The 27992-nt window shown below is 38.0% G+C and overlaps 1 long non-coding RNA gene across 4 annotated transcripts; it reads right to left on the reverse strand.

Annotated features, from left to right (window-relative positions):
• Nucleotides 1-234: 234 nt before the first annotated feature.
• LOC108305489 lies at nucleotides 235-27992 on the reverse strand. Of its 4 annotated transcripts, XR_005200575.1 has the most exons (3): nucleotides 26596-27992; nucleotides 1851-2020; nucleotides 235-883 (listed from the first exon to the last, which is right to left on the reverse strand). It is a non-coding gene; the product is annotated as an uncharacterized LOC108305489 (long non-coding RNA). The 4 variants fall into 4 exon arrangements; XR_005200574.1 differs by lacking the exon at nucleotides 26596-27992 and having other exon boundaries at nucleotides 1851-4334; XR_001825759.2 differs by lacking the exon at nucleotides 26596-27992 and having other exon boundaries at nucleotides 235-842; nucleotides 1851-4322.

Genomic DNA, 27992 nt, shown 5'->3' on the forward strand with positions numbered 1-27992 from the left:
GGAGCACTAGGGGTCCTAAATTTTCCTAATTACTGAGCAACAGCAGACATTATTTTCCCAGATGGCAACCTTTGTAAATAAGAACATCAGCATGGCTGCTTTGTCCAAGTTCTTTTTGCTGAGCACAAAACCCATCATGCAACACATTTTTACTTCATCAGACTATTTGTGTTGTGTTTCAAACAAAAATACACTTGAGAGATTGCCTTATGAGCAAAGTATAAAGGATGCCACTTGTGCAAAATCAAGTTTATTGTCTGCTCAGGGATTGCATGTTTTTTTGGAATCCTAATACACCATGATACGGATGCCACATAGCTTCAGTTTGTGCACTGAGCATTAAAGCATCACAAAAATGATAACACAAAACAAGAAAGAAGACATAATGCAATGGACACTATGGTAAAGGACATGCTTTGAAAAGACCCGCCTGGCTAAATGTGCAGTCTTGGTTTCAGATTGCCAAAGAATGAGCTGGTTTACAATAAAAGGCTGTGTGAACAAGCCTTCTTTCCCCGTTAATGGGAAACTTCTGGGAAGCAGGCGTTTTCTTTGACACGCTGGGGCACAAAATGACTGGTTTACCTAGGTTGGCGCTGGAAAACAACGAGAGCTTGTTTGATGGGTCTATTAAGAGGGAATGAAGTGGACAGGAGCATTTATCAAGACCCACCCATGCTCAGAAAGTAACGTTCACAGCATGCTGACCACTGCTCCTGCACTCTTCCTCCTAAAGCACAAATGGGCCACTCTGCAGAAGATAGGTGGGGTGAGAGAATGGGCAGCTGTGATCCTGGTCCACTTCCCTAGCAGCTCCTCTGATGAGACCTTGACAGGTCTGCCTCCATGACAAATCAGGGTCTGAGTCAGTGGAATTCCAAACCTGGGAAAAGCAGAGCTCTGCCAGAATGCATGCTGCCAGTTTGGGGCCCAGCGTAGTTTTGATGATACCTGGGTCTAGGCTTAGTAGATTCCCTCTACCTCTGAAAGTGTGCACATTGTCTGGGGTTGGAAACTCCAGAAGTGACCCTGAACAAGTGAGTGGTATATCGAGAGACACAGAGAGCCTGGGTAGTGAGGGAGAAGTGAGACAGAGAAGGAAAGGTGGCCACACAACATAGGATGCATTATTAAGTGAGCTACCACAGCGGGTGACAGCAGTTGAATCTCACAGGGTAACTCTGGAAAACTGCAAAGTATGTGGCTTGGAATTACTTTAGCCAAGTGGTGAGGGAGTTCGGGTATTTATACCCATATAACCAACAGCCATTGCTTAAGAGTGCCCCCAGAGAGATATGAATTCCTAGGCACTTTCACCTTTCCATGCCTATGGACAAAGTGGGTTCCAGGAGCCTAGGGGCCATATGTCTGACAAAGATGCAGTGGATATGGGTGGAGCGCCCATAGAGACTGCTCCAAAGTCACCCAAGGACTTAGGAACCCTTCCAGCATATATAAAACCCATGCCCCCACTCTAAACTTCTGAAGGCATCACCATTACTCAAGATCAAAATGTCCGATTAATGTACATAGTGTATTAAGTACACTTTTGAATGTGATTTGAAAGGGGAATGACATTAGCAGGCTCTACCTGCTGAATTTTCCACTCTATGGAGATGGCAAGACAGACTTCCTGCTAACATTGAGGAAATACACATGCCCTCCTCCCCTACTGTCATATGTCTATGTGAGAGAATAAAGAATTCACAACTAGTTGTAAAAAAAGAAACTAGGAAGAGAAACACTGACTATAGAGTAAGAGAAAGCAACAGCACTGACAGAGAGACAGACAGAAAGGAATGAGAATTTTATTTGTTGAAATTGGAAAAAAACACAAAAATTCTTGGTACCTTTAAACATGTTCCCTAGATGAAGCCTGAAGTACTGTGCGGGAACTTTCTCATTGTCATATGGAATCTGGTTGTCTGACGGCCTCATTTTGTATGGAATTCATCTTGTAAAGCCAAAGAATTCCTTAGCATCTTCACTTCTTTTGATACTTTAGTTGCAAAAATCCTTTCTTAGTGCATAACAATGATAATAATTAGAATTTATTTCATGCTTACTATGTGTGAATTGTTTTGCATGTATTAACTCATTTAATACAATAAACCTATGGTTAGCTATTAGTTTCTCCACTTCACAGGGAAAAAAGCTGAGGCTCAGAGAGGTTCAATGACTAGCCCAATATCACTCAGCAAGTGGAGGTAGGATTTAAATCCAGAGGGTCTGATTGCAGAACCCACAATTTTTACGTCTCCATATTTTCTTTCTTTCATGTACCCTAATCACTTACCTTGATAGGCACATGTTTTTACAAACACAAATCCTTCTTTAATTGTTTCTATCCCAGGGATGTGATGGCTTGACATTTTACACCGCGGTAAGTGCAATATTTGCACATGAGCAACATCCTAAAACAGCTCATTCAAGGAGCAGAGAGGCCTCGCTTTCCCAAGGACGGCATCTGGTTTTTCCGCCGCATGCCCAGGTCTCTCAATAGCAAAGCCTTGCAAGTTTTATTTCACATCCGTCTTAGAATCACCTGCTCTCTAAATCTAGGGAAACTCACTGTGGGCTACAGGAAATCAATTTTGTTTGCTTCTCTTGGCTATCAGATGAGTCTACTCAACCACTGGACTCCATAATGGGTAAAAATATGAAACATGCAAATGGCACTCTATTCTTGTTTGTTAGCTTTTTACTAAATAAAAGAAGGAAGACGGATCATAGATAGAACCAGTGCTTAGAAAGCACTTAAGTGATTGTTTATATTCACATTTATTATGGTGTGATCTGAGTCTAAAAAATAATCGACTTTTTTTTTTTTCCAGCAAGGCTTATAAATACAGACCCAGAGAGGCTTCCCATTCTCCTAAACATCTTTCCAGGTGGAGATGAGAGGGAAAGAGCTCATGCCTGACAGTGCTAAAAGCCTATGGTTTGCTTTTCCATGATGTATCTATTACAGTGTAAGTGTGTATATGGTTTAAGTACATATGCAAAGAAATGCTATCTGCTAAATTTGAAAGAAAGATGGCTTTCCCACTTCTAACACTTAAGAACTCAGAAAAGAGAATGCTTTAAGAGGGAGCAAAATCCACGACTACACACAGATAAGACTCTCTTATTTTTCTAAGTATTTAGAGAATTAGTCTACAGAAGGACTACAACAGGAACTACCAAAGTGAGATGGGATAAAATGATAAAAGTGCACCTAGGGAACCGTTTAGTATGCAAGAGTATATGTGGAGTGTGTGTATGTGTCCCCATTTACACACATACTAGAGAATGAATAATTTTAAGCAAAAGCATTTAAGAATTTTATCATTCTGTCTTGATTTATTCTTTCCACATGTTCATGTTCAGTAATAACAGCAGCTTTGAAAGTGTCAGAACCAGATCAGTCAGGAGGATTCATTTAGGAATTGTGACCGGTCACAATGTGCCTTTATTTAGCCAACCCTCATAATAAGTGATTTCTATTACACGGGGCTGCTGTGTGATGAGGTGGAGAGCACGTAACTGAGGCTCTCTAGTCAGACACCCGCAGAGCCTGTGCCATCCACACGCTCACCACAGCGCCTGCCCCGGCATGGGGGAGCAGGTGGAGGGATGAGCAGTAAGTATTTCAAATGCCCTTTTGGTTTGCGGCCTGTCAAGTCTCCTGATTCTGGACAGGACTGGGCTGTACTGAAAATTACTCTAATTATGAGATGTGAATTTTTGATGCATCATTGTTTCTATAAACTCCTTGTGAGCCTATCTAACCTCAAACACCCAGCTAGAAACAAATACATGGAGATGATAAGAGATTGTGCACAGAAGTCTCTCAAAGATGGCATTAAACACACTAAGACTATTAAGTAAATAATGCCCCTGTAAATTTCAAAGAGTGATTAGCTGAGTCTTATATTTACAAAATACAGTCAACCATCTACTGCTGACTAAGCTTTCTTAACTTCTTAATAATCTGGACAATGAGATGCTAGGACGTTAACAGTAACCCAGAGAGACTGATGAGAAATTGAAAATTCTGCAAACACAAATAAAAAAGACAGATAAGCTTAAAAATGGAAATGAATGCTAAATCAAATGTCTGTCTCTAACAAGCTGACAAATTCTGCAAGTCACAGATGCTCATAATTGGAACACTATAGAAAATAAGGATGTTAAATTAGAAAAGAACTCAATAAGGTTAGAAAACATATTTATGGTATTAAAGTGTCCTGGGTAATAGACAACATGAGATAAGAGGAGATCTTGGGCCAGGCACGTGGCTCATGTCTGCAATCCCAGCACTTTGGGAGGCCGAGGTGGGTGGATCGCCTGAGCTCAGGAGTTCATGACCAGCCTGGCCAACATGCAGAAACACCATTTCTCCTAAAAAAATACAAAAGTTAGCTGGGTGTGGTGGTGGGTGCCTGTAATCTCTGCTACTTGGTAAGTTGATGCAGGAGAATCATTTGAACTTGGGAGGCAGAGGTTGCAGTGAGCCAAGATTACGCCACTGCACTCCAGCCTGGGTGACAGAGTGGAACTCCGTCTCAAAAAAAAAAAAAAAAAAAAAAAAGATCTTGAACATCATGATGGGAAAAATCTCTAGAATCAACTTGGTGGTGAGGAAGGGGACGTTCAGAGATGGAATTTAAGGTTGAATCATGGACAACCGGAAGTTTAGACTGAAGGAAAAATAAAGGCACCAAGTGCAAAACCTTGCTAAAATCGACCCTGTGAGAAAAGTAGCAAAGCCTTGCAAGTTTTATCTCATACCCATTGAGGCATCACTGTTTTGTAGAAGATCTTGAAGGAAAACTAGAAGTGTTCTTTATCCCCTCAATATTCAACTGATTTCCAAAAATGCAAGCTATTAAAGTATGACATAACTTCATAAAGAGTGTAATTTTTACTTCTTGGGAAAGTCAGAAGAATTAAATGCAGAAAGATTTATAAAATAACATTTTAGTTTTATTTTATTCAATTTCACTATATTTTATTTTGCTTAAACTAATGCTTATATAACACTTACCATGAATATCATGCGCCATTTAAAACACTTTGTAAACATTAACCAATTTAATCTTCTTAATGACCCTAGAATGTACTATTATTAAGCCCTTTTACACAGGAGAAGACACCCTTGGAGAGATTTAGTGACTTGCTCAAGACCACACAGCTAGTAAAAGGTGGAGCTGTACACAGTCCATCGGGCTCCATAGTATTTGGAATCACTACGCAATGCTGCCTTTATAAGTAAAGGAATCAACAAGTGACATATTCTGATGATCTTGCTCTAATTTCTCAGCTTCTAAAACTTTGAAAGATTGAGAGAACATATGATACAATTGTACACTCTTTAGAACAGGAGAAAAATTGAGGAAATTTGAACTTAAAATATACCTATTTGTATTTATAATTATATATGGAAGCTTAAGGTTCCTTTAAAAGATTAAATTGGTATTTCACATACACCCTAAACAAGAGAATAGATGGATTGGAAACATACATCTTTCTGTTATTCCACAATAACTTTTACATTGAGATCAGGTTAGAAAATGACCAGGATAAATGGCCAAGAACAAAATTCCCCCAAATGTTGCATATACATTCTACCAGAAAATGTGTGACAACATTTTTAAGAAGTGTTTCCTGCCACAAAGGCTGAAGAGGGTGCTAATGTGAACATTAAAAGCTGCAGCCTGAAAAGAATAATGTCCTGAAGGGTAAATTGCATTTCCCTACAAAGGTTTTAATTAAAAAGCACTCTTACCTTCAGTCTTGACTCTTTTAACTTGCAATTTTACCAATAAGACAATAGTATTAACTCACTAATCCAGTCAACAAACATTTATAGAGCTTCAATTTAGCACTGAGACTATCCCAAAGTGAATGAGACACAGTTCTCACTTCTCAAAAAGTCCATTTAGAGAATATAAACTTGGACAAATAATTAACAAAACCATGAACTAAGTGTTAGAGGTTACAATGCCAGCAGCAGCAGCATTTTTAAAAAAAATGTACAATGTGCTTGTGGGTCAATACAGTGGAATGAGCACATGTATTATTTCTTATCCTATCTAAAACCCCACTAAAATGAGAGTAAATGCCAAATTTCCACCTCTAGCCAAAATGGAGTAATAGGAACTTGATTTATCCTCCCACCTAACCTCCCTCCCCCCATCCCAGGACAAAATATATGAAACAAAAGTACACAATACACTGGACATCAGCCAACACTCAGTGATCCTTGAGAGAAGGGAAGCAAATGAGATGGGCCTGGTGATTTTTGAGCCTCCTGCCTGGAGAGAAGTTCCAGTCTACAGCATGAGAGTGCAAATGCAGACAGAGCCCAGTGGACTCCTCATGTTGAGTAGATGAAGCTGAGTCTGAGGAGACCGAGGCAGCTGCAGTTTACAGAGAAGAGTACTGGAGTTGAGAGTGCTTCACAGAGAGAAAACACTAGGACTTTCTCCCTGGGCATGGTGGCTCACACCTGTAATCCCAGCATTTTAGGAGGCCGAGAAGGGTGGATCACTTGAGGTTAGGAGTTCGAGATCAGCCTGGGCCAACATGGAGAAACCCCATCTCTCTCTCTCTCTCTCTCTCTCTCTCTCTCTCTCTCCCCCTCTCTCTCTCTCTATATATATATAAATACAAAACAAGTAGCCAGGCATGGTGGCATGCACCTATAGTCCCAACTACTTGGGACGCTAAGGCAGGAGAATTGCTTGAACCTGGGAGGATGAGGTTGCAGTGAGTCGAGATCATGCCACTGCACTCCAGCCTGGGTGAAAATAAATAAAAATAAAAATAAATAAAGATAGTCCTTCTTGAGTGTTCAGCAGAATACTGAAAAGCGTATGTATGCATGTGAGTAAACTACCTAAGGCCAGGTGGAAACCCGCACAAAAGGACTGAATAACAGTGCCTGCTACTCACATAGACCCAGAATTGGGAAACCTTAAGATTCTCGACATACACAGAGCAGTTTGCCTCTATTGTAGGGAATAATAACACCTAAACCAAGCATTGCTTTGATATCACCTAACAAATCTTAAAAGTGAGGACAAAGGATAAAACTGTTTCTAAGCAATGAGATTGTGTCTCAGATCAAAGCTTGAGAATATTGATAGGAATATAAAAATGTCAGGTACCAACACAGTAAAATATACAATATCTGGTACCCAGTCAATAATTAGCCAGCATATAAAAAGCAGGAAAATAGGACCGTGAGAGGATATCTTATCAATCAATCAAAATGGACCCCCAATTAACACAGAATTAGCAGCTATTATAACTGCATTTCAAATGTTCAAAATGTTAAGTAGATACATGGAAGATATTTCTAAAGGCTAAAATAAAAGTTCTGGAGGTGAAAATTACAATGTCTAAGATAAAAATTACATTGGATGGGAATGATGACAAATTAGAGACTGCAGAAAACAAGATTAGTGAACTTGAGGACATGGCTATAAAATATTTAAAATGAAAGACAAAGGGAAAGAGAATTTATAAAATGAGTAGAGCATCAGTGAGCTGTGGGCTAACTTCAAGTAGTCTATACTTAGGAAATTGGAGTCCCCGAAACAAAGGGCAGGAAAGAAAAAACTTAGAAGGCATAATGGATATAAAATGTCCAAATGTGATAGAAACAATAAAACCAGAGATCCACGAAATTCAATAAACTCCAAGTGCAAGAAATATACAGAAAATTAAAGCAATGTACATCATAATCAACTTGCTCAAAACAAGTCATGAACAGAAACTCTTAAAAATAGCTTCAGATAAGGTACATTATATAGAGAGAATCAAGGCAGGGATTATTGTATAATATATTTCTAGACAGAAATAATGCATGTGAGAAGATAATGATGCAACATTTCTAAAATACTGAATGGAAAAAACTGTCAAACTAAAATTTTATATTTAGTAAAAGATCTTTTAAAAATAAAGGGGAAATAAAGACTTTTTCAGACATACAAAAGCTAAGAGAATTCATCACTGTCAGATTTTGCCATAAAATTAAAAAAATTCTTTAAGGATTATGAAAATAATACCAGATGGAAACAGAAATCTATACAAAGGATGAAGAGTATTGGAAATGGGTATGTGTGTACATATGTGTATGTATACGCATGTACATATATATACAGATGTGTGTGTATGTTTTACTTCTAACTTAAAAAATCTCTTTAAGAGACAATTAACTTTATTTATTCTTACTGTACTTTAGGTTCTGGGGTACATGTGCAGATCATGCAGGATTGCTGTATAGGTACACACATGGCATTGTGGTTTGCTGCCTCCATCCCCCTGTCACCTACATCTGGCATTTCTCCCCGTGTTATCCCTCCCTGACCTCCTTACCCTCCTCCCCACTGTCCCTCCCTTGGACCCCACCAACAGACCCCAGGGTGTGATGCTCCCCTCCCTGTGTCCATGTGTTCTTATTTTTTAACACCTGCCTATGAGTGAGAACATGTGGTGTTTGATTTTCTGTTCTTGTGTCAGTTTGCTGAGAATGATGGTTTCCAGATTCATCCATGTGCCTACAAAGGACAGGAACTCATCGTTCTTTATAGCTGCATACTATTCCATGGTGTATATGTGCCACACTTTCCTTGTCCAGTCTATCGTCGATGGGCATTTGGGTTGGTTCCAGGTCTTTGCTCTTGTAAACAGTGCCACAGTGAACATACGTGTGCATGTGTCTTTATAATAGAATGATTTATAATCCTTTGGATATATACCCAGTAATGGGATTGCTGGGTAAAATGGAATTTCTATTTCTAGGTCGTTGAGGAAGCACCACACTGTCTTCCACAATGGTTGAACTAATTTACACTCCCACCAACAGTGTAAAAGTGTTCCAATTTCTCCACATCCTCTCCAGCATCTGTTGTCTACAGATTTTTTAATGATTGCCATTCTAACTGGCATGAGGTGGTATCTCAACGTGGTTTTGATTTCCATTTCTCTAATTATCAGTGGTGATGAGCATTTCTTCATGTTTGTTGGCCTCATATATGTCTTCTTTTGAAAAGTGTCTGTTTATATCCTTCACCCACTTTTGGATGGGTTTGTTTGTTTTTTTCTTTTAAATCTGTTTTAGTTCTTTGTAGATTCTGAATATTAGCCCTTTGTCAGATGGGTAGATTGCAAAAATTTTTTCCCATTCTGTTGGTTGCCAGCTCACTCTAATGATTGTTTCTTTTGCCGTACAGAAACTCTGGAGTTTAATTAAGTCCCATTTGTCTATTTTGGCTTTTGTTGCCAATGCTTTTGGTGTTTTAGTCATGAAGTCCTTGCCTATGCCTAATGTCCTGAATGCTTTTGCCTAGGTTTTTTTCCAGGGTTTGACAATTAACTTTAAATAAAAATAATATCACAATGTGGGGTTTATAAAATCTGCAGAGGTTAAATATTTTCCAATAATTTCAAAAAAGATTGGGAGGGGAAAAATGAAAATATACTATTGCAAAATTATTACACTATATGTGAGCATAAAAATCACTTGAAGGTAAACTGTGATAAACTAAATATATGTACTGTAAGTCCTAAAGTAATAACTAAAATACAACCAATGAGGAACACAAAAAGGAACTGTAAAAACTGTTCATTTAATCCAAAATCAGGCAGGAAAAGAGAGAGAGAGAGAAAAAAAAAGAAGAGATGGGACAAAACCCTCCCACAAAAATTAGCATGTAAACCTAATTACATCACATATCACATGAAATATAAATGGTCTAAATTACCCAATTAAAAAGAAGAGATTGTCAAATTGGATTAAAAAGCAAGACTCAACTATATGTTACCTACGTGAAACACATTTCAAGTGTGATGGCACAAACAGGTTAAAAGTAAAAGGATGAAAAAAATATATACTATGCTTGACACCAATCAAGGAAAGCTATAGTAATATCAAACAAAAGAGGTTTCAGATCAAAAAGTATTACCTGGGATGAAAAATATCATTTCACAATGATAAGGAGTCACTTCATCAAGAAGACATAAATAATCACAAATCATGTGTATGCACCTACTAACAAAGCTTCAGTAGACATGAAATAGAAACTGGTATAACTAAAAGAAGAAACATGCAAATCCAAAAATATAGTCAGATTTTGTTTTTTTTTTTCTATTTATTTTTCCATTTATTTATTTTATTGCATTTTAGGTTTTGGGGTACATGTGAAGAACATGCAAGATTGTTGCATAGGTACGCATATGGCAGTGTGATTTGCTGCCTTCCTCCCCATCACCTACATCTGGAATCTCTCCCCTTGCTATCTCTCCCCAACTCCCCACCCCGCACCGTCCCTCCCCTAGTTTCCCCCAACTGACCCCAGTGTGTAGTGCTTCTCTCCCTGTGTCCACGTGTTCTCATTGTATAGTCAGATTTTCAATACTTCTGTCTCAATAACATATAGAACAAATAGAATGAAAATCAATAAGAAAATAGAAGATCTGAGCAACATCATCAAGTAATTTTTAAAACGAACATTTATAGAGCATTTCACTCCAAAAACAGCAGAATACACATTCTTTTCAATAACACATGGACATCTATAACAATAGATCATACAGTGGTCCATAAGTCTTTTTAAATTGAAAATGATTAAAGTCACACAAAATGTATTATCTGAACACAGTGGAATTAATTTAAAAATGTCAACAGAAAGATCTCTGGAAAATCCTCAAATATTTGGAAACAAAACAACATACTTCTAGATAACTCATGGATCAAAGATGAATTCAAAAGGGAATTTAGAAATTATTTTGAACCAAATGAAAATCAAAATACAATATATCAAAATTTGGAGGATGTCACTAAAACAGTTTTTAGGGGAAATTTTATACTACTAGCTTATATTAGAAAAGAAAAAGAGTCTTAGTGTTTCCCTTAAAAAAACTGTAAAAAAAAAAGAGCAAATCAAAATTTAAGTAGAAGGAAATAATGAAGATAGGAACAGAAAACAATGACATAGAAAAAAGAAAAAAATAGAAAAAAATTGATGAAACGAAAAGCTGGTTCTTTGAGAAGAGCAATAAAATTGATAAACCTTTAGCCAGATGTTGTTGGAAGGAGGGTTGGCAAGATAGCCAAAAAGGAACAACTCTGGCGTGCAGTTCCCAGAGAGAGGGATGCAGAAGGCCGATGATCTCTGCATTTCCAACTGAGGTACCTGGTTCATCTCACTGGGACTGGTTAGACAGTCACTGCAGCCCAAGGAGGGCAAGCTGAAGCAGGGTGGGGCGTTGCCTCACCCAGGAAGCACAAGGGGCTGGGGAACTCCCTCTCCTAGCCAAGGGAAGCCATTAGGGACTTTTCCTGGCACTCTGGCACTCGGGCTCAGATACTGTGCTTTTCCCATGGTCTTCACAACCCGCAGACCAGGAGATTCTCTCTGGTGCCTATAACACCAGCACCTGGGGTTTCCAGCTCAAAACTGGGTGACCATTTGGGAAGAAACTGAGCTAGCTGCAGCAATCTTTTTTTTTTTTTTTTTTCATACCCCAGTGGTGCCTGGAATACCAGCAAGACAAAACAGCTCATTCCCATGAAAAAGGGGGCTGAAACCAGGGAGCCAAGTGCCAAGTGATCTGGCTCAGCAGGTCCCACCCCCACGAAGACCAGCAAGCTAAGATGCACTGGCTTGAAATTCTCGTAGCCAGCATAGCAGTCTGAGCTCAACCTGGGACAGTCGAGATTGTGGGGAGGGGTGTCTGCCATTGCTGAGGCTCCAGCGGGCGGTTTTAACCTAGTCTCTGTAAACAAAGTCACTGGGAAGTTTACATAGTGGCTGGGCAGAGCCCATACCAGCTCAGCGAGGCCTCTGCCGGCAGACTTTGTCTTTAGACTCCCTTCTTTCTGGGCAGGGCATCTCTGAAAAAAGGCAGAAGCCCATCAGGGACTTATAAATAAAGCCCTCACCTTCCTGGGACAGAGCACCTGGGAAAAGGCGCGGTTGTGGGTACAACTACAGCAGACTTAAAAGTCCCTGCCTGCCAGCTCTGAAGGAAGCAGATGATCTCCCAGCACAGCATTAGATCTCTGACAAGGGACAGATTGCCTCCTCAAGTGGCTCCCTGACCCCTGTGTATCCTGATTGGGTATACCTCCCAGCAGGGACTGACAGACACCTCATACAGGAGAGCTGTTGCTAGTCTGGGGCAGGTATTCTTCTGGGACAAAGCTACCAGAAGAAGGAACAGGCAGCAATCTTTGCTGTTCTGCTGCCCCCGCTGGTGATTTCTAGGCAAGCAGGGTCTGGAGTGGACCTCCAGCAAACTCCGGCAGATCTGCAGAAGAGGAGACTGACTAAACTAACAAACAAATAAATAGTTTCAATGTCAACAGAAAGGACATCTCCTCAGAGACCCCATCCAAAGGTCACCAACTTCAGAGATGAAAGGTAGATATACCCATGAAGAGGGGAAGAACAAGCACAAAAAGGCTGAAATCTCCAAAAATCTGGACACCCTTCTCCTCCAAGGGATCACAGCTCCTTACCAGCAAGGGAACAAACTGGATGGAGAATGAGTATCGAACTGACAGAAGCAGGCTTCTGAAGGTGGGTAATAACAAACTTCTCTGAGCTAAAGGAGCATGTTCTAACACAATGCAAGGAAGCTAAGAACCTTGAAAAAAGGTTAGATGAAATGCTAATTAGAATAATGAGCATATAGAAGAACATAAACAACTTGATGGAGCTGGAAAACACAGCATAAGAACTTCCTGAAGCATACAGAAGTTTCAATAGCCAAATCAATCAAGTGGAAGAAAGGATATCAGAGATTGAAGTTCAACTCAATGAAATGAAGCAAGAAGGCAAGATTAGAGAAAAAAAGAGTGAAAAGAAATGAACAAAGCCTCCAAGAAATATGGGATTATGTGAAAAGACCAAATCTACGTTTGATCATTGTACCTGAAAGTGACAGGAAGAATGAAACCAAGCTGGAAAATACTCTTCAGAATATTATCCAGGGGAACTTCCCCAACCTAGCAAGGTATGCCAACTTAGCAAAGCAGGCCAACATTCAAATTCAGGAAATACAGAGAACACCACAAAGATACTCCTCAAGAAGAGCAACCCCAAGACACATAATCATCAGATTCACCAGGGTTGAAATGAAGGAAAAAGTGCTAAGGGCAGCCATAGAGAAAGGTTGGGTCCCACAAAGGGAAGCCCATCAGACTCACAGCGGATCTCTCAGCAGAAACCCTATAGCCAGAAGAGAGTGGGAGCCAATATTCAACATCCTCAAGGAAAAGAATTTTCAACCCAGAATTTCATACCTAGCCAAACTAAGCTTCATAAGTGAAGGAGAAATAAAATCCTTTATGGACAAGCAAACGCTGAGAGATTTTGTCACCACCAGGCCTACTGTATAAGAGCTCCTGAAGGAGGCACTAAACATGGAAAGGAAAACCAGTACCAGCCACCACAAAAATATACCAAATTGTAAAAACCATCGACACAATGAAAAAACTTCATCAATGAATGGGCAAAACAACCAGGTAGCATCAAAATGGCAGGATCAAATTCACACATAACAATATTAACCTTAAATGTAAATGGGCTAAGTGCTCCAATTAAAAGACACAGACTGGCAAATTGGATAGAGTCAACACCCATCGACGTGCTGTATTCAGGAGACCCATCTCACGTGCAAAGACACACACATAGGCTCAAAATAAAGGGATGCAGGAAGATTTACCAAGCAAATGGAAAACAAACAAACANAAAAAAAAACAGGAGTTGCAATCCTAGTCTCTGATAAAAGAGACTTTAAACCAACAAACATCAAAAGAGACAAAGAAGGGCATTACATAATGGTAAAGGGATCAATGTAACAAGAAGAGCTAACTACCCTAAATATATATGCACCCAATACAGGAGCACCCAGATACATAAAGCAAGCTCTTAATGACCTACAAAGAGACTTAGACTCCCACACAATAATAGTGGGAGACTTTAACACCCCACTATCAATGTTAGATCAACAAGACAGAAAATTAACAAAGATATGTAGGACTTGAACTCAGATTCTGGACCAAGCAGACCTAATAGACATCTACAGAACTCTCCACCCCAAATTAATAGAATATACATTTTTCTCACCATCACATTGCACTTATTCTAAAACTGACCACATAATTGGAAGTAAAACACTCCTCAGCAAATGCCAGCAAATGCAAAAGAACGGAAATCATAACAAACAGTCTCTCAGACCACAGTGCAATCAAATTAGAACTCAGGATTAAGAAAGTCACTCAAAACTGCACAACTACATGGAAACTGAACAACCTGCTCCTAAATGACACTGGAAAAATAATGAAATGAAGGTAGAAATAAATATGTTCTTTGAAACCAATGAGAATGAAGACAAAACATACCAGAACCTCTGGGACACATTTAAAGCAATGTGTAGAGGGAAATTTATAGCACTAAATGCCCACAAGAGAAACAAGGAAAGATCTAAAATCAACACCCTAATGTCACAATTAAAAGAACTAGAGGAGCAAGATCAAAGAAATTTAAAAGCTAGCGGAAGACAAAAAATAACTAAGATCAGAGCAGAACTGAAGAAGATAGAGACATAAAAAACCCTTCAAAAAATCAATGAATCCAGGAGCTGGTTTTTTGAAAATATCAACAAAACAGACCACTAGCCAGACTAATAAAGAAGAAAAGAGAGAAGAATCAAATAGATACAATAAAAAATGATAAAGGGGATATCACTACCAAACCCACAGATATACAAACTACCATCAGAGAATACTATAAATACATCTATGCAAATAAGCCAATAAATCTAGAAGAAATGGATAAATTCCTGAACACCTACACCATCCCAAGACTAAAACAGGAAGAAGTCAAAAGTCTGAATAGATCAATAACAAGGTCTTAAATTGAGGAAGCAATTAATAGCCTACCAACAAAAAAATGTCCAAGACCAGACGTGTTCACAGCCGAATTCTCCCAGAGGTACAAAGAGGAGTTGGTACAATTCCTTCTGAAAATATTCCAAGTAATACAAAAGAGGGAATCCTCCCTAACTCATTTTATGAGACCAATATCATCCTGATACCAAAACCTGGCAGAGACACAACTAAAGAAGAAAACTTCAGACCAATATCCATGATAAACATCGATGTTAAAATTCTCAATAAAATACTGGCAAAACGAATCCAACAGCACATCAAAAACTTATCCATCACAATCAAATCGGCTTCATCCTTGGGATACAAGGCTGGTTCAACATACACAAATCAATAAACATAAACCATCACATAAATAGAACCAGACAAAAACCACATGATTATCTCAATAGATGCAGAGAAGGTCTTTGACAAAATTCAGCAGGCTTTATGCTAAAAACTCTCAATAAACTAGGTATTGATGGAACATATCTCAAAATAAGAGCTATTTATGACAAACCCACAGCCAATATCATACTGAATGGAAAAACCCTGGAAGCATTCCCTTTAAACACTGGCCCAAGACAAGGATGCCCTCTCTCACCACTCCTGTTCAATATAATATTGGAAGTTCTGGCCAGGGAAGTCAGGCAAAGAAAAGAAATAAAGCATATTCAATTAGGAAAAGAGGAAGTCAAATTGTCTCTATTTGCAGATGACATGATTGTATATTTAGAAGACCCCATCATCTCAGCCCAAAATTTCCTTAAGATGATAAGCAACTTCAGCAAAGTATCAGGATACAAAATCAATGTGCAAAAATCACAAGCATTTCTGTACACCAATAACAGACAAACAGAGAGTGAAATAATGAGTGAATTCTTGATAACAATTACTTCAAAGAAAATAAAACACCTAGGAATACAACTAACAAGGGATGTGAAGGATCTTTTCAAGGCTAACTACAAACCACTCCTCAAAGAAATAAGAGAGGACACAAACAGATGGAAAAACATTCCACGCTCATGGTTAGGAAGAATCGATATTGTGAAAATGGCCATACTGCCCAAAGTAATTTATAGATTCAATGCTATCCCCATCAAGCTACCATTGACTTTCTTCACAGACCTTAAATTTCATATGGAACCAAAAAAGAGCTTGCATAGCCAAGACAATCCTAAGCAAAAATCAAAACAAAACAAGAAAAAACAAAGCTGGAAGCATCATGCTACCTGACTTCAAACTACACTACAAAGCTACAGCAATTAAAACAGCATTTACTTGTACCAAAACAGAGATATAGACCAATGGAACAGAACAGAGGCCTCAGAAGTAATGCCACATATCTACATCATCTGATCTTTGACAAACCTGAAAAAAACAAGCAATGGGGAAATTTCCCTATTTAATAAATGGTGTTGGGAAAACTGGCTAGCCATGTGCAGAAAGCTGAAACTGGATCCCTTCCTTACAACTTCTACAAAAGTTAGCTCCAGATGGCTTAAAGATTTAATTATAAGACTTAACACCATAAAAACCCTAGAAGAATACCTAGGCAATGCCGTTCAGGACAGAGGCATGAGCAATGACTTCATGACTGAAACAGCAAAAGCAATGGCAATAAAAGCCAAAATAGACAAATAGGGTCTAATTAAACTAAAGAGCTTCTACACAGTAAAAGAAACTATCATTAGAGTGAACCAGCAACTATCAGAATGGGGAAAAAATTTTTGCAATCTACCCATCTGACAAAGGGCTAACCCAGAATCTACAAAGAACTTAAACAAATTTACATGGAAAAAACCAACAGCCCCATCAAAAAGTAGGTGAAGGATATGAACAGACACTTCTTAAAAGAAGACATTTATGCAGCCAACAAACATATGAAAAAAAACTCATCATCACTGGTCATTAGAGAAATGCATAACAAAACCACACCGAGATACCATCTTATGCCAGTTAGAATGGCAATCATTAAAAAATCTGGAGACAACAAATGCTGGAGATGATGTGGAGAAATAGGAACACTGGGTGGTGAGAGTGTAAATTAGTTCAACCATTGTGGAAGACACTGTGGTGATTCCTCAAGGATCTAGAACTAGAAATATCATTTGACCCAGCAATCCCATTATTGGGAATATACCCAAATAATTAGAAATCATTCTAGTGGAAAGACACATGCACACGTATGTTTATTGTGACACTGATCACAATAGCAAAGACTTGGAACCAATCCAAATGTCCACGAATAATAGACTGGATAAAGAAAATGTGGCACATATACACCATAGAATACTATGCAGCCATAAAAAAGGATGAGTTCATGTCCTTTGCAGGGACATGGATAAAGCTGGAAATCATCATTCTCAGCAAACTGACACAAGAACAGAAAACTCATAAGTGGGTGTTGAACAATGAGAACACGTGGACACAGGGAGAGTAACATCACACACCAGGGCCTGTTGGGGGATGGGAGGGCTAGGGGAGAGACAGCAGGGGGTCGGGGGATAGGGGAGGGATAGCATTAGGAGAAATAGGTAATGTAGATGATGGGGCAATGGATGCTGCAAACCACCAAGGCACATGTATACCTGTGTAACAAACCTGCACGTTCTTCACATGTACTCCCAAACTTAAAGTATAATAATAATAATAAAAAAACCTTTAGCCAGACTTATCAGGAAAAAAAAGGGAGAAGACAGAAATTGCTAACAGCAGAACTGAAAGAAGTGGAATCACTCTACTGTTCCCAGATGCTGAAAATATAAAAATGGGGATGTTGTGAAGAATTTATGCCAACGAATTCAAGAACTTAAATGAACAAATTCCTTGAAAGACATAAATTACCAAAGTTTACTCAAGAAGAAATAGATAACCTAATAGCCCTTTATCTGTTAATAAAATTGAGTTTGTAATAATAATTAAAAAAAAGAAACCTTTTCCAAAAAAGAAAACTCCAGGCCAAATAGCTTCAGGGGAGAATTATTTCAAGTATTGAAGAAGAAATAATACCAATTCTACACAACTCTTACATGAAATTGGAAAGGAAGGAATATTTTCCAATTTATTCTGTGAGGTCAGCATTGCCATAATACTAAAACTGGACAAAGACATTACAAGCAAAGAAGACAGACTAATATCCTCATGAACCTAGAAAAATTCTAAACACAATTTTAGCAAATTGAATCCAACAATATGCAAAAAATAATATATCACGAACAAGTAGAGTTTATCTCAGAAATGCAAAATTGGTTTAACACTCAAAAATCAATCAGTGATCAATATAATCCACTATATTGCTAAACTCTAAAATAAAACCATATGATCATCTCAATAGATGCAGAAAAGGCATCAGAACAAACCCAACATACCTTCCTGGAACAGCTCTCAATAAAGCTGGAATTAAAGGGAACATCCTCAATATTACAAAGGGCATATAAAAAAAATACAGCTAATATCATACTCAGTGGCATAATACTCAAGACTGAATACTTATTACTTAAGCCCAAATTTCCCTCCCTAGGATCAGAAACAAGACAAGGATGTCTGCTCTCAACACTTCTATTCAATAATGCACCAGAATTCCTAGCCAGTGGAATAAGTTAAGTAAAATAAATAAAAGGCCAGATTGTAAAAGAAGAAATAAAGTTTTGTTTATTTACATATGACATGATTGTCAACATAGAAAATCCAATGAAGTGTACAAAAATGCTATAATAAATGAGTTTAACAAGGTGCAGGATACAAGATTATTCTATAAACGTTAGTTGTATTTCTATATGTTAAAATGAATAATCAGAAAATGAAATTTTAAAAAAGATACCATTTGCAACAGTGGCAAAATATATGAAATACTAAGAAATTACAGGAAATAACTGAGATGGCATCTTTATAAAAATCCAAACTACTTGGGCATAAAATCTTATATATTATTGTGAAATTTCAGAATCACAAAAATAAAGACCCTGAAAGTTTCCACAGGATTAAACAGATCACCTATAAAGAACTGAGAATCAGACTGACAAGAGACTTCTCAATGGCCAAAACATAATGAAGCTAGAGGAAAAGGTTAGGATAGTAATATTAATTATCATCTGACACAGCAAAAATTTGATATTGTTTTAAGGTGGCAAACTACCAAATAAAGGCATATTATTCATACATGTGGAGCCAACCACCAGAAGGTCTATCAATAGAATGGGTTAAAACTGGCTGCCTTTGGGAGTACAATGAGAGGAGAAAAAAGATGGGGTAGGAAATAAATTTAATGGACAATCATTTAATGACCTATTAGTATTCCTTGGTTGTTTTTTAACTATATGTATGATTTCAATGTGTTTTAAAAAAACACAGTAGGTGCATGGTAACATCAGAGTCCAAAACAAAAGAAATGGACCCTTGAGTAACATGGCTGCACTTTACATATGGCCATGACTGTGTACATTATAGCTAGTATCTTGCTGTTTTCTTCCCAATATAAGCTTTAATTCCTCTGGATTCATTGTGCTGTCTCCCTCCTGCCACTTACCCATCTCTGTCTCTCTTTGTCTCCCTCTCTCATGGTAACAAAAAGCCTTGTTGCTCTGTGACTCTGATGGAACAGTGCTTATGTGTGAAGCCAAATGGCATGGAGACAGATGGCCTGGCAAAGTATGTGCCCTGAATACACAGATGATGACCTCGTACCAACAAAAACACGCAGGCACCCAAAGTTCTGTATGTTTCATTCATTCTAAGTTGATGCGTGATTTTAATCAGTAGGGCCCTGAGTCTCATAAAAAAAAGTTATTCCTTTTTCAATCTCTTTCAATTCTATTTATATCAAGGAGGAAAATCTTAGTTTGGTAGGCTTTTAAACAAGAACTCTTGTTAAAAGATTTCATTCTCAGACCTCTGGCTCAGAGTATTTCGCTAATATTTGATTGTTGTATTTGTGTTTACTTTCATGGTTACTGTCTATTTTATATATGACAAGTGAAACTGGTTTTCCATCTATGGCTAGTGACAAAGGTTAAATGTATCCTTTTAAATAAATTTGCAAACAATAAGTAGGTAGTTTAAGAAGAATATTAAGCAAACAATAGCATAGGAGGCAAGTTGTTACAGTAACATTTGTCAAGATGGTTTGCAAATAACTGAAGTTTGGGGAACACCAAACTGGTAAAAGCCCTGTCCTGGTTGAACTTTTTCAAAATTTGTTTTTATTTATTTTATATGTGTATATTGTGGGGTGCGAGTGCAGATTGCTTACGTGTGTGTAGTGTGTAGTGGTGAAGTCTGAGCTCTGGCGTACCCGTCACCCGAACTGACTTACCTTCTTCATACGGCTCCTGGCAGGACTGTGAAACAGGAAGGGAAGAATGTCCTCATTTAGGTTGGACACTGGCAGCATTTTCTGGGTGAGAAGCTCTGCATTTGCTCATGGTTTTTAATAATCTCCCAATTAAATGCAAGTGTTTTGAGATATCTCCCAATTTGAAGTGCACAATAAAACCTAGAATACAGCCTTGGGAGTTGTGGGCCCATAGTCTCTCAAAAGTAGATGGCATGGACACTCCTGAACTGTTTCTTTTCCTTCCCAATTATACAAAAAAAAAAAAAAAAAAACCAAAAAAAAAAAAAAACCCACCAAAAAAAATCAAAATGATAAAACCCTCCCACATTTAATGAATGCGCTCACCCTCTCCACATATATGTTGCCCCAAACTTCAAGCCTTCAATCCACATAAATTTGTGAAAGAAAAGATTCAGATCAAAGCTGTTTTATCATCCCAGGCTGCTGAAAATTGATTTTAGTAGCTATTACCACACCCTCCCCACATGAGGCTCCCCTACAACTGAGGGATGGACAGCAAGGAGTCAGCACTGAGTCTCAGCTCCAAACCTCCAATGAATCCAGTTATTTCTCTAATAATAAGTTTAAAGTGATAACTGCAGCATATTTACAAGGAAATTTGGAGGGAAAAAAAGAATAAGATTGAAAAACATAAATCTAGGTCAAAAACAATGGTGACAAAAGACACCATAAATAAATTGAAAAGACAGGCCATAGTCTGGAAGGCTAACATATGGAACACATACATACAGTGTGTATATGTATATATATATATGTGTGTGTGTGTGTATGTATTCATATGTATATGTGTGTGTATGTGTATATACACACGCATATGCACATAACTCCTACAAATTAATTCGACACTAGAAAAATGGTCAAAGTGTTTGAATAAGCAAATAATAGGGAGGAAACACCAATAGCCAATAAACATAGGACAAGTGGTTCAATCTCAGTAAGAAGAGAAATGTACATTAACTCCATTTTGGAGAGCCATTTGACTCCATCTAAAATGTGCATACTCTGTAACCCAGAAATTCCATCTTTAGTGTAAACCTAGAGAGGCATTCATGTGCATAAGAAGTCACGCACCACAGTGGCATTTTTAATAGTGAAAAACTGGAACTCAATTGCCCCTGAATAGGAGAAAAGCTACATAAATTACAGCACAGACACAACATGAAATGTTATGAAACAATGAAAACAATGAAGTAGATCTATATGAATTGACATGGAAAGATCTTAAAGAAATATTGGTAAAAAGCCAGCTACAGACACATTCGATGTTATACCTATACAGGGGAAAAAGCCTTTTTAAAACAATGCTATCTAGTTGCTTAGTGCTATAGATTCACGCTACTGTGCTTAAATGTATAAAAAATATTTCAGAGGATTCAGGCTAAACTGGCAATTGTTACTGGGAGGGATGAGGATCTTAGGGAGAGGAGGGAGTATAGGAACTTGTATGGTGGTAGGGGTCCAAGGTGATTTTTAACTTATCTGTAATGCTTTGATTTTTTCAAGGAGTTGATATTTATGTATTACTTGAGTAATTTAAATAATACTTGAGTAATTTATATAATGCAACAAAAAGTTGATTAAAAAAACCAACATTAATGATCTAAGAAGGACTGAGAGAAGGAGACAGAGAAATTAGCCCAGCAGCATAGGGTCTGTTACTGTTTGTTAGTTTACTAAAATTCGCGAGAACATGAGTTGTCATAAATTCATCACGTGGAAGGCCATTCACGATGGGGTCCCCTCCTATTTGTAAGTGAATTGCCTCTGTGACTGTCCAAGGCTCACAGGCTCCTGGGGCCCATCCCTTCCTCAACAGGAGAAAGGGCTGAGACCTCACTAATAAGACTCAAAGCTACAGTCTGAGAACCCTTGGTCAGAAGAAACTCAAGAAGAAAATAATACACATGCAGTGTAAAGGAATCTTTGTCTGCTTCTTTATTAAATTGTTATATCCACATATTGCACTTTAGCAGCCAAAATGAAGCTCCCTAATGTGGTCTCATGGCAATAATACTGTAAAACAACACAAAATGGCAATAACTCACCAGTTTCTCAAGGTGGAGGTCTGAAATTGACAATGCTTTTCTCAAAAACCACAACTTGTAAAAGGCACAGCTATTAGAAAACAGATTCTCTTCCTAAATGTCTTGAAATTCATGTCCTTTTTAAATGCCCGGAATTCACGTCACTTGTGTGAAAAAGCTATAAACATACACAATCATAAAAACACACTTAGACATCCTGAACAAAATCAATGCCGTATTATTTTAGTTTATTATTCCTTGTAGAATTCACTGGTCTTCCTACTTCGATATTTATTTATACCAAAGAAGCAAAAGAACATAAATGCCACACTTGGGACAGCACTAATGCTAGAATTGAGTAGAATACATATAGCTTCTACCTTAATTTAAAAAACTAAAGCAGTCTTTACGAATCAACCTCACATAATATAGGACAAAGCTGAAGGTCACTGTATTATTCATTTAAAAAGGCACTGATAAGGATTAAAATTAAGGTTCATGAGGTTTGAAGGACTGTTAGCTTGTAAAAAATGGCTTCTTCCTTCCTAACAGGGGATGATAGAGGGGGCGTGAGGGGGGGTTGATGATAAATAGTATAAAAAAGGATATACTTTTTTCTCCCCCTCCGGGCTTTGTTATTCATCTCTTATTGGAACCTCTAAGCTCTTTATTCAAGAGGTCCTCTGCTATTCACAACTTTGCTGCTCTTATGAAAAATTAATGATTGCTTTCTCTTCAACAGAAAACTGCCTTATTTTGCAGATTAACAAAGAGGATGCAGTGCAGAAGTGACTCCCTCAGCAGGAGAAGCTTCTCTCACACCAACCCATTTATGGCTGGGGGAAAATACCCTGTTAGTTCAAGGATAGCAAATAAATAGATGCTGTGTAGCCTGGTACAGATGGTAGAACAAGGACTACATCCGTCACAAAAGGGATGTGCCAATGAAAACAGCCTGCCCCCAACAGCAGGCTGACCCCACGCCCTGCTCGCTGACTCCTTTATGCCAGCACCGAGTGCCACGCTGCGTTTGCAAGCTATTGTTCAGCAGGCGGATTTTCTGCTGGGGGTTAACAGGTGAGAGCAGTGATCCCATATGCAACAGCAAGAGCAAAATAGAGAGGATGCTTTTAGTTAAGCTGCCACTGCTCAGCAAACACTTCTGAAAATATCACAGCTCAATATTGCATCATACATGAATGGAAGGGCTGCAGGGTAGGGGAGGGGTGTTTGTTTCAAAATGATTTACCAAGGTAAGGAAAGAGTGCAGAAATGTAAACATAAAATAATGTGGCTTATGTTCGGTCCTACGTATGTATCGGTTTTCATTTTAACATCTAGTTGTGGCCATCAAAGTAATTTCTGGTGAAATTCCACTTTCACTATTTAAAGTCCCACGTTGTTACATCATTTCACATTTTAATTTCATTCAGTCTTTAATGACCACATCTCCCCTAGAGTCCCTAAAGCCAGAGAGGTTATATTAATTAATAGTTTATTAGTAAGGGACCAGGCCTGAAACTCAGCTCTTCCCACTCTGAGCCCAGCACTCCCGGGAAGCTGTGAAAGGGCATTCACATGCCCTGATCCTGGCATCCAGCTAGCCAGGAGCTGCGGGCAGAACACATGAAAAATGCTTGGAAAAAACAAAGGGCCCCTTTCCCTCACACCTGTTAAAATCGCTATTATTAAAAAAGATGGAAGACAAGTGTTAGCATGGCTGTGGAGAAAAGGGAACCCTTGTACACTGTTGGTAGGAATGTAAATTAGCACAGCCATAATGGAAAGCAATGTGGAGGTTTCTCAGAAAACTAAAAATAGAACTACCATAGGGCTCAGCAATCCCACTTCTACGTAGAGATTCAAAGGAACTGAACTCAGTGAGCCACAGAGACATTTGCACTTCTGTGTTTACTGCAGAATTCACAGTGCTGTTATGGAAGCAACCAAGGTGTTCATTATTGAATGAATGTATAAAGAAAACATGTGTACACAATGGAATACTATTCAGCCTTCAAAAAGAAGGAAATTCTGTCATTTTAGACAACAGAGATGAACTTGGAGAACATTACACCAAATGAAATAAGATGGACACAGAAGGACAAATGCCGCATGATCGCACTTGTGATTCTCACATGTGGAATCTAAAACATCAAGTTCACAGAAGCAGAGAGTACAATGGTGGTTCCCAGAAGCTGGGAAAGGGGGTTGGAGAGGAAATGGCGAGATATGAGGGTGAAAAATTTTAGTTAGACAGGAGAAATAAGCTTTAGTGATCTATTGCACAGAATGGTGACTATAATAAATAGTAATGCACTGTATATTTCAAAATTGTTAAAAGAGGAGATTTTAAGTATTGTCACCACAAAAGATAAGTATATGAGGTGATGGATTTTTTAGCATGATTTGATCAATCATTCCACATTGGACATATATATCAAAATATCACATTGCACCCTATAAATATATACTTATTATTTATCCATTAAAACAAAGAATGAAGGCGGCACCCACCTGACACTAAGCACCTAGAAATGACTGAATTTCACCAACATGTGTTTGGCATGGACACAGCCTTGGCCCTCACGGAGCTTCATGGACTCCTGGGGCAGGCGGAGTCAAACACATTCTCACCCAGATAACTTTACCATCACACTTGTGATGGGCCAGACTTTTGGGGTTGTGGTTGAAGGATATATCTTTTGTGAGTTTTTCTGGTGTTTTTAACTTGTATTTTAAGTGTTTGTAGTAACAAAGCACTGAACTTAAGTGGCTGAAAGTGTGTGAGGGAGAATCTGTAAAAGATAGTTTTGTGGCCAGGTGTGGTGGCTCATGCTTGTAATCCCAGCACTTTGGGAGGCCAAGGCAGGCAGATCACGAGGTCAAGAGTTTGAGACCATCCTGGCCAACACGGTGAAACCCCATCTCTACTAAAAATACAAAAATTAGCTGGGTGTGGTGGCAGGCACCTGTAGTCCCAGCTACTCAGGAGGCTGAGGCACGAGAATCGCTTGAACCTGGGAGGCAGAGATTGCAGTGAGCCGAGATTGTGCCATGGCACTCCAGTCTGGCTACAGAGCAAGACTTTGTCTCAAAGAAAAAAAAAGACAGTTTTGTATTGATCAGTTGTGCTCGGCACTGTCTGTAATTCATCTATTTTTTGGTGTCACTAATGGCATATGAAACGACAGAGATGTCAGCTGTTCTTTGACTTGAATATACTTTCCAGAGAGCACTAAATTCTACAGTGTTTCTCCTCATTTGTAAGAATCTTAAGGTAGTTGAGGGACAATGACTGCTGGCCTTGTAGTGTGTTTTCTCTATGCCAAGCACTGCTGCAGGACCCTCTGATGTGTTACCCCTCAGTTCATCTTCACAGCAGTCCATAACACTTGCAATGCTATTTTATAGATAGTCCATTTTGCAGATTAAGAAACTAAGAAACAAAAAAGTAAAGTGGCTTGCCTAAGGTTTCCAGCTAATAGTTGGGAAGGCTGGGATTCAAAGCTGGTAGACTGCCTCTAGTCTGCTATGATTTCTGTCTAAAGACAGATGATATCTAAAATAATTTTTAAACATATGAAATCATTTTCAGCATAATTATAGATAGCAGATCCAAATAACTAGAAAAATCCAGGAAAAAGAGCCATGAATATACACTGTCAAAGAGTGTGCAAAGAAGAGAAAAATCAATTTTTGCTTTATAAGCTATTACAAAGATTTTACCACTGTCAACATTTTATTGTTAGATATCAAAAAATCATTACCCCCACAACAAAACATTCACAATGATATAAAAATGGACTTTGCTCCTTAAGGAAATGCTATAAATATGCACAAGAAAATATTTTTCTCTGAGAAATGGCAATCGGCCAATAATTCAGCATGTCACACACGAGTCTCCTGTCTTTTCCTAGAATTTAACACATGACAATTTAACAAGGCTTGTAATCAGTTCAACAAGAATGAGAAAAGAAATTTTAGAAGCCACTATTAAATCTAAAATTTAAAACTTCTACCTGACAAAATAAATCGTAAAATGGTTAAAAGACAAGCTGTACATAGGGAGTAAATATTTCCAACATGCTCAGTAAGAGGTGACTGCTAACCAGAAATGATAAAGAACTCCTACAAATCAGTAAGATGAGCAACTCAAAAGAAAGCAGCATAATGAATAGGTTCAAGGATTTCACTGAAAAGGAAATTCAAATGGCCAATGAACATGGAAGGATGTTGAACTTCACTAGCAAATAGGGAAATTCAAAATAGAACCACAATAAGCTACTTACTTCAGATGGGCAAAATTTTTAAGTTGTTTGGTATCAGATGTTGGTGTAAGTGTGGGGAAACGAGTGTGTTCATACGCTGCTGGTGGGTGTCTACACCATAGCCAAGCTGGAAGTGCTTCAGGAGTACCTAGTAATATCGAAGATGGGCGAAGTCTATAATCTTAACATTATCTGCACAGAGAAATATTTGCACAGACGCACTGGGGGATATGTACAAGGACATTCACTGCAACATAATTGGAAATAATGAAAAACTGACGCAACCTAAATAACCGCCAGCAAGAAATGAATAAACTGTGGTGTGTTCCTAGAAATTAATAATTATAGAATGACTTCTAGATGTAAATCTATCAAAATACACACAGCTCAAAAATGACAAGTGGAAAGACGCTGCACAACACACAGTGTGATATCATGTATAGAAATTTTTTTAAAAAATTCCCACATCAACAATATTATGTGCTTTTAAGTATATGTGAATATACATGTAAAAGTTTACAAAATGCACTGAAAGCATACACACCAAGTTCAGAATAATATCTATTTCTTGAGAATAAGGAGAGTTGCTGTGATTAAAGTGATAGACAAGGTGGGGAGGATTAAGTCAATAATATGCTTTTTTTTTTTAAAAAAAAGGGGAGAATTAATTCACATAGTTTAAAAAATATTATATACATAGGAAAAAAGACTGACTCAAATATGACAGTGATTAATTCCTGTTGGTGAAGATTTCTTGGATTATTCTTTCCTCTTCTTTTTAAAACAGTTTTATACATTTTAAATTTTCCAAAATAAAAAAAAATACAATAAAAAATCAATAGAAATAGAACTTGTAAATTTCAGCTAAATCTGCAATGTCATGCCCTACCTCTTATGATTAGATTTTCTTTATCTACACACCTATGCCCTTACGTAAGGACAAATTAGAGTCAGAACACTTTGGTCGTCCTCCATTTCTTTCAATAAAAAGGAACATAATGTATTTGGATAACTGTTTTTGATCTGACAGTGCTTTGAAATTAGAGAGGCATATGTTTCATAGATTATGGATGGCACCATTTAGAAGACTTCAAATTCATGGGTGGTAGCCAGAATCCCATAAAGATGTTGTATCTTTGGATTTAAATAACAGTTGCAACTAAGAGTTAAATAACTCTGTGCCATTCTTCTAGTCATATCTAAAAAGCACAATAATATAGTGGTTTAGAGCTGAGCTGTTTAATACAGTCACAATGTGTTCTCATTTAAATTGAAATGAATTAAAACTAAATACAATTTAAACTGAGTTCGTGGCTGACAATGTGTTCTCATTTAAATTGAAATGAATTAAACTAAATACAATTAAAAACAGAGTTCACGGTCAGGCACAGTAGCTCACACCTGTACTTCCAGCACTG

This window comes from Cebus imitator, unplaced genomic scaffold, assembly GCF_001604975.1.
Source record: "Cebus imitator isolate Cc_AM_T3 unplaced genomic scaffold, Cebus_imitator-1.0 Scaffold63, whole genome shotgun sequence".
Classification (NCBI taxonomy): Eukaryota; Metazoa; Chordata; class Mammalia; order Primates; family Cebidae; genus Cebus; species Cebus imitator.